Source organism: Girardinichthys multiradiatus, chromosome 9, assembly GCF_021462225.1.
Source record: "Girardinichthys multiradiatus isolate DD_20200921_A chromosome 9, DD_fGirMul_XY1, whole genome shotgun sequence".
Classification (NCBI taxonomy): domain Eukaryota; kingdom Metazoa; phylum Chordata; class Actinopteri; order Cyprinodontiformes; family Goodeidae; genus Girardinichthys; species Girardinichthys multiradiatus.
Genome location: NC_061802.1, coordinates 25671988 through 25684350, shown reverse-complemented (window position 1 = coordinate 25684350; position 12363 = coordinate 25671988). Strand labels below are relative to the sequence as shown.

Here is a 12363-nt window from a genome sequence, read left to right as displayed (position 1 = left end):
CAAAATACAGAAAGCCAATTCAAATATATTATTTTAATGGAAAAAAGCTCAGGAGAAGATAAACAGTAACCTAACCAAAGCTCAGAACACCACCTGTACTTTTCCTGCTGTGCACCACCACACAAACCTAGAAGACGGTTTGTGTGGTGATTTTCCAGCAATTGATTCTGCCATAAACAATTAATATTAAGCAAACCAAAGCACAGCGTGGTGTTAAAACAAACTGGCAGTTGAAAAAATTGGCATGTAATCAGGCAGGAGGCAAGAAGATCAGAGATTTAAAAAAATGTAACATGAAGGTTCGTAGAAGCTTCTGGGATACTTCACAATTAAACAATATGTACTCAAAGTTGTCATCTGAGACCAGAATGGAGTTTCTTAACTGCGTTACAGTGGATAGGTTTATGCTTGGCCTTTAACCTGAAAATTTATGAATTGCTGTAGGTGTCGCTCATCTTGTGACTCTCCACACAAAGTAAACTCCTTTAATAGCAGAACACATCTACAAATCATCCAAAAGCTGCACAGAGATTAAAGTGAGACATCTGACTCCTTGTCAACAAACAATGTGACAAAAAGGACAAAGACGCTCTTCATGCCAGGCCTGTTAGACTCTGTACAACATGTTCACACATTGATCATATGTAAAGAAATGAGACGCCCGAGAAATCCGCTGGTGACCAGGTATGGACGAGATGTTAAAAGCTATTTGAAAGAAAAATGTATTTCTAATGACATGTCAAGACACTCATTCTTTTAGAGAGCAAGAAAGACTGAGAAAGAACAAGGCTTTCAGCAGACAACAGGAAGGCTGAACAAAGTACAGCAAAGTTGCTCTGTTTTTTGCATTTGAGCTTTTAACACAGGAGAAAAAACAAAAGACAATGAAAGACCAAAACAAAATACCTTCAATTTTGTTCTCATATCTTTGTTTTTTATTATAGTTTGATTATTATCCTTTTTTATTATAGTTCAATTGGTTAAAATTGGCATCGGCAGGTCAAACCTTTACAAAATGCTGAAATTCTGCCACAGAATTCAAAATGCATCTCTACTACAACATATTTGCTTTTTCTACCGTTGAGTTTTACTTTCAGTGAGCAAAGGATAACAACCATTTGGCTCGTGCTCTGCCTCCTCTTGTATTGCAAAGCTGCATGTACAACAAATTAACATCACAGCAGAGACTCCAAATAACAGTAAATTACAAAAAAAAAAAAAACTTGTTTAATCACGATCAAAGGTATTACATGTCCGCAAAATTATTTTTCTTTCTTCACAGACTTGGCTTTATAATCTGTTTCCACTTAGAGAACACAATAGAAAATCCTGGTGGTTCTATAAAGTACATCTGTGCTTTGTGTTATGAGAGGACACGTAACCACTTGAGTGAGCTGCACAACTGGAACCACTTTGCTGTTGGAGAATCAGGCTGCAGGATTTCAGGACAAAGCACATGCTGCAATTTCATCTCTCATCAAGTTTTGCAGTCTCACTCTTCTCCTGAGATGTTGCGTAACAGAGGCGGTGCTGACTTCTAATGGATACTCGCAGCTAGAAACACTGCACGTGTTAACAACTGTGTTCAGCGGGCCTATGTGTCTGTAATCATCACTTTGTAGACGCTCTGGCTTAAGGGGAACAACTGCGATGTAGAACAGATGCAACACACTTATTAGTGCATAAAACACCCTCACTTTGGACGTGACAGATCGTTGCATTGTAATTATGGGCCTGTCACTTTTGCATTTCAATGCAGTAGCTGTTTGCAGTCAGCTGGCAATCAATGTCTTCTGCTCGGAAACTATAACCTTCCCTTTAACGCTTTTCTCAGATCTGCCAGAAGCCCGCTGAACAATTAATAATTAACACACAGGCACATAATGGATCTGCTTTTAATAATTCAGCCTGCCAATTTGAACTAAAATAGACTTGAGGCTGAGAGCGGGCTGCTACTCCGCAACAGGTTGGGAGAAAAAGATGAGAGACCAGGATAAAAGCTGGGCTCAGCACATATAGCAAGAGATAGTGGCTATGAGCTGCTGGCATTAATTTGGGAACATCAGTCAGTGTTAGGCATGTGTAATAAGGCTAGGGATACAGCGGCTGCTGCACTGCCTGAGGCCCAGTACACTAGCTCACTCACAACATTTGTTCATGCATTAAAATGCATAAGTGGATTGTTAATTAATGGCTACAACTAAGCTAATTTGAAATAAAAGGTAAAGGAATTATAAGGAATCACCAGAGCTGCCCACTCCAAAATCACTTCACTTTTACTGGCATGTCTAAGTTTTAAATTATATATTATTTACAGTATCATTAGCATCTTAACAGCTTTGCAGATCATGGGAGACAAGGGCTAACCAGTGCTTGAGCTATGACTTATGTCAAGGCCTTTGACATTTTAATTAAGACCACCATGAGCAGGACACATTATGACTAATTGTCCTCACCTCGAGCACGGATAGCTTAGTTTGTTAACTTGGTGTCTAATAGACTGACAAATACAAGCGCGCTCTGGCTGCAGGAGCGGCAGGGATAGTGGTCGGGGGAAATTGAGAAGGACACTGTGAGTCAACAGATGACTCAAGTGGAATCTAAAATGAGTTCGGTTTATTAGCGGACTCCATCACCGGCTCATTATTTCAAACAATGTCACGGTATTAGCCTGTAGGGCTGCAGTGCACTTTCAGATCAGACGAGACTCTAAACTCAGTGTTTTGTGTTTCCAGGGGCCACCACTGTTTCCAGATGAACTTTATAGCCTTGTAAAAGAAGGTCAAACACCTCTCTCGTCTCAGTAATGAGTTGCCATGGATTCTCCTCAGCAGGAACAACAACGTTTCCAGGATTAGCGCGGCGGTTTTCGAGCTTTGCTTTTAATAACAGCATGGGGAATATTGCACAACGTGACTGCTTTGTCCCATTATTAAAAAAACGCTCAAAGGGATACAGTTACGCATATGAGACTATACATATATGAGAATTACAAGGCCCTGCTTAATCATGCTGTGCAAGTATTGTTTTATTTATCGTCTTCCACAGTCACGCCGTGCTGAAACAGTGACAAAACAGTTAGGTACAAAGCTTTCATTAATTAGGAAAAAAACAACCACCCATAAATCCAGCCCAGAATTTAAATCTGATGCTTTTCCACCTGCAGAGTTAGGCTTTTTTCCCCATTAGAAAGTACTTGATTCGTTTCAGATCTATATTATTAGCCGTCTATTGTGCTCTGTATGTTAGGGAATTGCAATAATTGAGTAAATGCTAAAAAGCATAGAGATTTTTTTGCCATGGGTTTTTTCTACTCTAACAACGTATGCAATATTTGTGCCATTAATATATCAAAACCTGACGAAGGGCTTTCAAAATATACCTCGCACTCTTTAAGGGTGAACAGCACCTCACTAATTTTAGCTCGAAACAAACTTTAAAGTTTAAATGTATCTCAGGAGAGAGAGCTACTAAAACAGGCTTCAACTTTTTCATATATTTTACTGTTCATATAGAATCACAATTTAAGTTTCTGATGTCGCGTTTTTTGGCCTAAAGCTCATGACATTGAGCATGTAGTCCAAACTTTTTCCAAACAAATCTTCCTGCTGCCACCACATCTTTAACAAAACATTAACAATGTATGACATAAAAAGATTGCAACATTTGTCCTGCTTCACACTGTTTGACATTAAAACAACAGAGCCTTTAGGATTTTGAACTATATGTCTATATGAAGCAAGATAAATCACATCCACTTCTCCTAAGACATATAGAAAAATCAGAACAAGTTTTCCAAGAAGTACAAAATGGTTCGTTGCATTTAATTAACATGCTTTGCAGTGGTGCAGTGGTTTTGACATGAACCTAACTAGTCTAGATTTTCTATTTAGAAAACTAAGGCTGCCATTTTTAGTTTTGACAAATGTTTTACAAACCAAAACTGTTTTTAATAATTTTGTCCAGGTCTGGCATCTTGTTCATGCTGCACTCAATGTGAATTGGTCCTGCTGCCAAAAAGGCAATACAAACGCTCCTTGTTTCAGAAATGGGATAAAAAGTCTTAATAAAACACAAATCATCTTTTGAATCTGTAGATTTTGAAGTAGAAATGATCAAATGCAGCCCATATTCCTTAAAGTCAGCCATTAAATTTAGCAATGAGTAGGAATATGACCATGTTTTCTTCCAGTCCCCAATCCTCATTGAATGGATATCACAAAAAATTATTTTGTATCTAAGTGGCACATAACTCACCCCCCCCCCCCAAAAAAAAGTGTTTGTGTCGCCCCCTACCAGGATACCGCCCAAGGTGGGGAGCCAGATCGCCCATATCAAAAGCCACCACATCCACTGTGTCCAAATTTTTGATACTGGGACAGTAAAAACTTTTTACCATATAAATGTAATAAACATTAAAATATTTTTAAGGAATTGAGTTTAATTAATGTTTTGCAGTGTTAATACTAGATTAGCTCCTCCTTGAACCGCCACCTTAACGTGGTGGAGGGGTTTGAGTGCTCGAATGATCCTAGAGGCTATGTTGTCTGGTGCGTAAATGCCCCTGGTAGGGTCTCCCATGGCAAACAGGCTCTAGGTGAGGGGTCAGACAAAGAGCGGTTCAAGAACCCCTCATGACGACTACAAAATCAAGGCAAGTGACGTCGCCCGGTACGGCGGAGCCGGGGTCCCACCCTGGAGCCAGGCCTGGGGCCGGGACTCGTCGGAGAGCGCCTGGTGGCTGGGTTGCTCCTCGCGGGACCCGGCCGGGCCAAGCCCGAACGAGAGACGCGAGACCATCCCCTAGTGGGCCCACCACCTGCAGGGGGAACCGTGAGGGACCGGTGCAAAGAGGATTGGGTGGCGGACGAAGGTGGAGACCTCGGCGGCCCGATCCCCGGATGCTTACCCTGGCTCTAGGGACGTGGAATGTCACCTTCCCCCCGAAGGAGCCTGAGCTTGTGCGGGAGGTCAAGAGATATTGACTAGAAATAGTCGGGCTCGCCTCCACGCACAGCGCCGGCTCTGGAACCCATCTCCTCGAGAGGGGCTGGACTCTCTTCTACTCTGGAGTGGCCCACAGGGAGAGGCGGCAGGCTGGGGTGGGTTTGCTTGTCGCCCCCCAGCTCAACCGTCTTGCGTTGGGGTTTACCCCAGTGGATGAGAGGGTCGCATCCCTGCGCCTTCGGGTTGGGGAGTAGTCTCTGACTATCATTTCAGTCTACGGGCCGAGTGGTAGTGCGGAGTACCCGGCCTTCTTGGCGTCCCTGTCGGGGGTGCTGGATAGTGCCCCTCCTGGGGACTCCATTATTCTGCTGGGGGACTTCAACGCCCACGTGGGAAACGACAGTGACACCCGGAGAGGCGTGATCAGGAGGAATGGCCTCCCCGATCTGAATCCGAGCGGTGTTTTGTTATTGGACTTCTGTGCCAGTCACGGATTGTCCATAATGAACACCATGTTCAAACATAAGGGTGTCCATCAGTGCACTTGGCACCAGGATACCCTAGGCAGGAGGTCAATGATCGACTTTGTTGTTGTATCATCAGACCTTCGGCCGCATGTTTTGGACACTCGGGTGAAGAGAGGGGCTGAGTTGTCTACTGATCACCACCTGGTGGTGAGTTGGATCCGCTGGGGGAGGAGAAAGCCGGACAGACTTGGCAGGCCCAAGCGCATAGTGAGGGTCTGCTGGGAACATCTGGCGGACCCCTTGGCCAGGGATGTATTCAACTCTCACCTCCGGGAGAGCTTTAACCAGATTCCGAGGGAGACATAGAGTCCAAGTGGACCATGTTCTCCGCATCTATTGTCGATACTGCTGCCCGTAGCTGCGGCCGTAAGGTCTGTGGTGCCTGTTGCGGCAGCAATCCCCGAACCCGGTGGTGGACACCGGCAGTAAGGGACGCTGTCAAGCTGAAGAAGGAGTCCTATCGGCTGTGGTTGACTTGTGGGACTCCTGATGCGGCTGACGGGTACCGTGAGGCCAAGCGTGCCGCAGCCCGGGCGGTGGCAGAGGCAAAAACTCGGACCTGAGAGGATTTCGGTGAGGCCATGGAGAAGGACTACCGGTTGGCCCCGAAGCGATTCTGGCAAACCGTCCGGCGCCTCAGGAGGGGGAAGCAGTGCTTCGCCAACACTGTTTACAGGGGGGTGGGGAGCTGCTGACGTCGACTGGGGACATTATCGGCCGGTGGAAGGAATACTTCGAGGATCTCCTCAATCCTGCCATCACGCATTCCCTGGTGGAAGCAGAGGCTGGGGACTCGGGGTTGGACTCCTTCATTACCCAGGCTGAAGTCACCGAGGTGGTTAAAAAGCTCCGCGGTGGCAGGGCTTCGGGGTTGGATGAGATCCGCCCTGAGTACCTCAAGTCTTTGGATGTTGTGGGGCTGTCATGGTCGACACACCTCTTCAACATTGTGTGGCGGTCGGGGACAGTGCCTTTGGATTGGCAGACTGGGGTGGTGGTCCCCCTACATAAGAAGGGTGACCGGAGGGTGTGTTCCAACTACAGGGGGATCACACTCCTCAGCCTCCCTGGTAAGGCCTACGCCAGGGTATTGGAGAGGAGAGTCCGGCCGATAGTATACCCCGGCTTCAGGAGGAGCAGTGTGGTTTTCGTCCCAGCCGTGGAACACTGGACCAGCTCTATACCCTCTACAGGGTACTCGAGGGTTCATGGGAGTTTGCCCAACCGGTTCACATGTTTTTTGTGGACCTGGAGAAAGCATTCGACTGTGTCCCTTGTGATGCCCAGTGGGTGGTGCTCCAGGAGTATGGAATCGGGGGCTCTTTATTAGGGACCATCCGATCTCTGTACAAGCGGAGCAGGAGTTTGGTTCGCATTGCCGGCACTAAGTCGGACCTGTTCCCGGTGCATGTTGGACTCCGGCAGGGCTGCCCTTTGTCACTGGTCCTGTTCATAACTTTTATGGACAGGATTTCTAGGCGCAGCCAAGGGCCGGAGGGGGTCTGGTTTGGGGACCAGAGGATTTCGTCCTGCTGGCCCCCTCTAGCCAAGACCTACAGCATGCATTGGGGCGGTTCGCAGCTGAGTGTGAAGCGGCTGGGATGAAGATCAGCTCCTCCAAGTCCGAGGCCATGGTTCTCGACCGGAAAAGGGTGGCTTGTCCTCTTCAGGTTGGAGGGGAGTTCCTGCCTCAAGTGGAGGAGTTTAAGTATCTCGGGGTCTTGTTCACGAGTGAGGGAAGAATGGAGCGGGAGATTGACAGACGGATCGGTGCGGCTGCCACAGTAATGGGGGCGCTGTGCCGGTCCGTTGTGGTGAAGAGAGAGCTGAGCCGAAAAGCGAAGCTCTCCATTTACCGGTCGGTCTACGTTCCTACCCTCACCTATGACCATGAACTTTGTCATGACCGAAAGAACGAGATCCCAGATACAAGCGGCTGAAATGAGCTTCCTCCGTAGGGTGGCTGGGCACTCCCTTAGAGATAGGGTGAGGAGCTCGGCCATCCGGGAGGGGCTTGGAGTAGAGCCGCTGCTCCTCCACATCGAGAGGAGCCAGTTGAGGTGGCTCGGGCATCTATACCGGATGCCTCCTGGTCGCCTTCCAGGCACGTCCCACCGGGAGGAGGCCCAGGATACGCTGGAGGGACTATATCTCTCGGCTGGCCTGGGAATGCCTTTGGCTCCCCCCGGAGGAGCTGGAGGAGGTGTCTGGGGAGAGGGACGTCTGGGCGTCTCTGCTGAGTCTGCGGCCCACGCGACCCGGTCCCGGATAAAGCGGAAGACGACGAGTACGAGTACAACACTAGATTAGACTCTGAGATGGTCCACCTTTCCCAACAGGTCACCTGCTGAGCAAACATTTTCATTTCAACTTCTGTGTTTTTTTCCCCCTTTAGGCTCTCACTTTTCTTGTTCGTCTGATTTCTGCTGCAAGTTTTGCTTTTCTACGTTTTAGCTAATTCTTTCACTTAACCAAGGTTTATAACATTGACAATGTATTCTCCCTGTAAAACCCATTTTCCTAGTATCAATAATTATTTAGGTGTCTTCACATCATAGAAACCATTATAGAAGTATCTACAGTAACATGTAGAGATGGACCAATCAGGCTTCTCCTGGTCAATGCCTATTTCTGGCTTTCACTGAGGTCTGACCTTATGATTACAATTTTTCTGAAGACTATAACACTGAAAAGAAAAGATGAAATGTGTGCTGCAGGTTTCCAGGTAGAGGCAGTAGTTTTGCAGAAATTAAGAGATCATTCTCATTTACACATCAAAGCACATGTCTCTAACATTTATCTGATTTTAACTGAATTGAAAAAAAGAGCTTCAAAGTGCATGCTCTTGGCTGATGCATTTATAGACCACGGATGTTGGGTGGTCTCAGTTTTTCCCACTCAGAATCAAATTGATTTAAATGACTACAAATGCTATGATGATTGCATTGGAAAGATGTGTTATTTTGTGGATTTTGTCAGTTCCTATGAAATAAATATAAAACGCAAAATATTTTCAATGGCTCTGTGATTTTCTCCCTCAGCTCACTAACTGACAGCTGCTGTTGATACAAGGCACAAAGGAAGCCCTGGCAAATAAAATACAGACTGGGCTAAAAAACGCCAAATCATTTCTCCTCCAACACAACTAAAACATGGAGCGAGTCAAACTCCAGGGTCCAATCTCAGGCTGTAATTCACTTGACATGTCTGTCTGCGTTGTGCATGATAATGTGCACTGCTACCTGTCAGGGCCCTGTCTGCACAGAGGGGGCATTCATACGCGCACAGGCCTTGTTTTGTGGGGTAAAGCCTTTAACAATGTAAACATAGTGATGTGTTATAAAACATATCACTGTTTGCAAACCATATGTCTTGCCCCCTTCTACTGTGCTGGTTTGAATAAACTGTGGATTAGCCCCAAAAGCACAAGGATTATTTGGTGGGGATGTAATTTTCTGTTGGGTGGGTCCCTGTGAAATCACTATAAACAAAATCAGTCTGTGGTAAGTGATACAAAAAGTGTGGTGGCTGTCATGTTACGACCACAACCTGCACTATGTTTTATTGAGATTTTATATGATAGACCTACACATAATGGTAAAGTGAAAGGAAAATGATGCATGCAATCTGAAAGGTGCGGCGTGCATTTGCATTCAGCTTCACTGGGTCAGTGCATCGTAGAAACAACCTTTAACTACAGTTAAAGCTGCACATCTTTTAAGGGTATGTCTCTACCAGCCTTGCACATCTAGAGACGTTTTTGAGCCATTCTTCATTCCACAGTAGAATTGGCCCGGATTTGCTTGATCTAAATATCAGCTTTGACCACTTTCCTTTTCCATGCTACGAAGAAAAAAAAAAGCCTCCCCTCAGCATGATGCTACCACCACCATGTTTCACTACGGTGATGGTGTTTTCAGGGGTGATATTTGCCTTTGAATCTTCAATTAGGCCAAAAGGTTCAATGCTCCAAGTTTAACGCCTTTCTTCCAGTTTAGGAGGAAGGTGCAAGCATGGCAAGGTTTGCAGTTGCAAAGCAGAGTTGTGTGTGATGTCCAATGCTTGCTATCTCTGAGGCCATTTTCACAATCATGCACTACTTTCTGTTGGTCTATCAGAACCCCCCCCCCCCCCCCCCCCCCAATAAAAAAAAAACACCGAGTTGTGAAAAGGTTCAAACGGTACGCACAAATTTGCTAGGCTGGAGTTTTATGACTCAGAAACGGAAAGTTTGGCAGCTTTTTGTTTTTCTGGTTTAGTTGACTGTGAGTCTAAATGTAACTGGCCTACATGGAGCTGTCTTTAGACATGATTTACTGACGTTTATCACGCGGCAGCGAGGTTTTCACCACAGAGCCAAGTAAGCTAGCTGCGGGGTGTCTTATCACCATGTTTGAATCAAACTGCTGCTGCTGCTGACCGTTACTTCCGTTAAACATGGCGTCTCCCACGTCCAACCGTTAACCCGCAGATACATTAGATGTGACTCACTAAATCTGAACTCCTGCGCGGTGTTTATACAGCTGTGTGCTGTTGGAGGTCCACTCGTTGTTTTGCTGCTGTTTGGGGAAGATGTTTTATTAAAGCCTGCGGAGCGTTAAGGTCACAGCAGGGGGTCGCCAGCACTCACCTTCGGTCAGATGGAGCGAGTTGACAAGATAATATCAGCAGAGTCGCTCAGGTCTTCATCCTTGTCGCTTCACAACATGTTTCTAAAGATTTGTGTTGGTCGGATATCCGCTGTGAGACGTCCTCTCCTCGCTTTGCCTGTTCGGTAACCGTTAAAGCCACCAGGCGCAGATTTGTAAATTATTAAGAGTGTTTTCTGCCCTCGCAGGCTGTGAGATCGGTTACAAGTTTGCTGCTCTTCGTGTAATCGGAGTCCTCCTCGTTAAAAAAAGTTTCAAACTTGAGGGGGGTCTTGGTTACCCAGCGGATTGATGTTGGACTGGACCAATGAAGGAGGAGCGGACAAACCCAGTTTGGCCACAAAAAAAAAGGCCATTTAGAAGCAGTACATTCTCACCGTCCGCCCCCTCCCTCCTATTAGCGTTTCCAGTAATTATCCTTGTCCAGGTCCCAGTCCCACGGCTCCAGATTTCCCAGAGGAAATGGTGCTGAGGGAACAATGAACAGGAACTATGGGGAGCAGCCTTTCTGCCTTCTCTAAATTTATGGTTCGTTACATTTTATGGCACACTTTGACACATCAAGTTGAATGAACATTTGCAATTTTCATCCACAATGTAATATTTAATCAGAATATGCTTGTCAACTGATACAGATGAAGAAAAACGTCAAGAGCGGATGTTATAAACATTTTATTCCATGTCTAATCTAATGAGGCTACTGACATTCACACGTTTTGCGATTGTTGTTTCACACCACTTTTTTTTTTTTTCATTCCCTAAAAATGTGTTTTTATTTAAAACATGCAGGCCACTCTTATCCGTCAAAACAGAAACATCATAAACGGCATAAATTATACTGAACTACACCAAGTTTCTCTAACAGGTAAGATCTGGAGCGCCCCCTAGTGGTAGAATGTATACACGATCACTGTGCAATGCGCATGTCAAAACTCAAGTTTGGCTAAAAGTTCTGTACATCGCCCCTCTTTTATATTCATTTGGTCACAGGTCTATATATATTTGTTGCCACCCGTGGGACAAGTGTGCAGGCGGCCTTAAAATAAATAAATCTCTCATTACGGTAAAACAATGACAAAAATTCAACCTTTGATTTCAGTACAAATTTTCCCTGTACAAGTGGGATTATTTTTTAATGATCCCACTTGAAGAAATCATTGTTTTTAACAAAGTCATATGCACCACACCTTTTTACATCAATACTTTCTGTAACACCCAACCGAAAAGCACCCTCTACAGCATTTCACCAGGCTAAGGTATACCGAGAGGGGAATGTTTGGCCATCCCTCATTGCACAATCTCTCTAGATCTCTTCAGAGTCCTGGATCCTCTCTTATGCACTCATACAGGATTTCTATTGCATATAGTTCTAGGGACTGAGGCAGCGCGCAGGGGGGAAATGTTGATTTTCTGTCTGGTGAATCATTAAATTTAGGCATATTTTTAAATCATTATTCTGTTTACAGACCAAGTGACTTCCCATCTTCAGTTGTTGGGCAGAGTTCACCAGATTCCTATGTAAAATATCCTGGTATTTCAAAGAGTCCATGATGCCATGCGGGCTTCCTGGGCTTTTGCAATAGGAACACGCCAGCAGCACCCTAGATCCCCTGCCATACTTTAAACTGGGCTTGTGGTATTTTTCCACATATTCATCCTTTTGTTTTCACATCATAGTGTTTGTTGCTGCAAAGCTCATCTGAACAAAGAACATCATTCCAGGTAATGTCCCAGAAGAGTTCAGAAAAGTCCACATATTTACTTTTATGATGGTGGGACTTGGCAGCCCTCCCAAATACCCGGTCGAGTGGTTGTTATTGAGACAATGTTCTCTAGCAGAGCGCTTTGGAGATTTTGTTTACCTCCCTTACAATCCTAGTGTGTGTTTGTGTTGGCAAGACAAATATGGGTCTTCTTCTAGCCTAAAAGAACTGGGCCTCTGTTTCCCCAGAGTCATTTGAAATACTAGATAACAATTTTATTAGAAGACTAACACGTTTCAGCTTGTGACGTTCATTGGGGTCAATGCCATAATCCGAAATGCATCTGCTTATAAAGTTGTTTCCTAGTATTTCAAGTGTTGCTGGAGTCTTCACCTCTTTGTCCATGCACCTTGGCAGATGGTTAAGTTGTGCAAGAAACACTTAGATCTCCATGTTTTCCTAGAGAAATTGAAATTCAAGTTGAAGTTAAAAACTCTTTTCAACTTAAAAAGGAAATTGCCAATGTTAAAAATGCTT

General features: G+C 45.1%; 1 protein-coding gene across 2 annotated transcripts in view; it reads right to left on the bottom strand.

Annotated features, from left to right (window-relative positions):
* tnfaip8l1 (tumor necrosis factor, alpha-induced protein 8-like 1) overlaps positions 1 to 10643 on the bottom strand; it is a 28648-nt gene extending 18005 nt beyond the window's left edge. Inside the window, exon 1 of one of the 2 annotated variants that reach the window (XR_007039674.1) lies at positions 10105 to 10643. The gene's annotated coding sequence lies outside the window, so the exon portion shown is untranslated. The remainder of the gene's footprint in view (positions 1 to 10104) is intronic. The other variant, XM_047375040.1, reaches the window with a different exon arrangement.
* Between the last annotated feature and the right edge of the window lie 1720 nt (positions 10644 to 12363).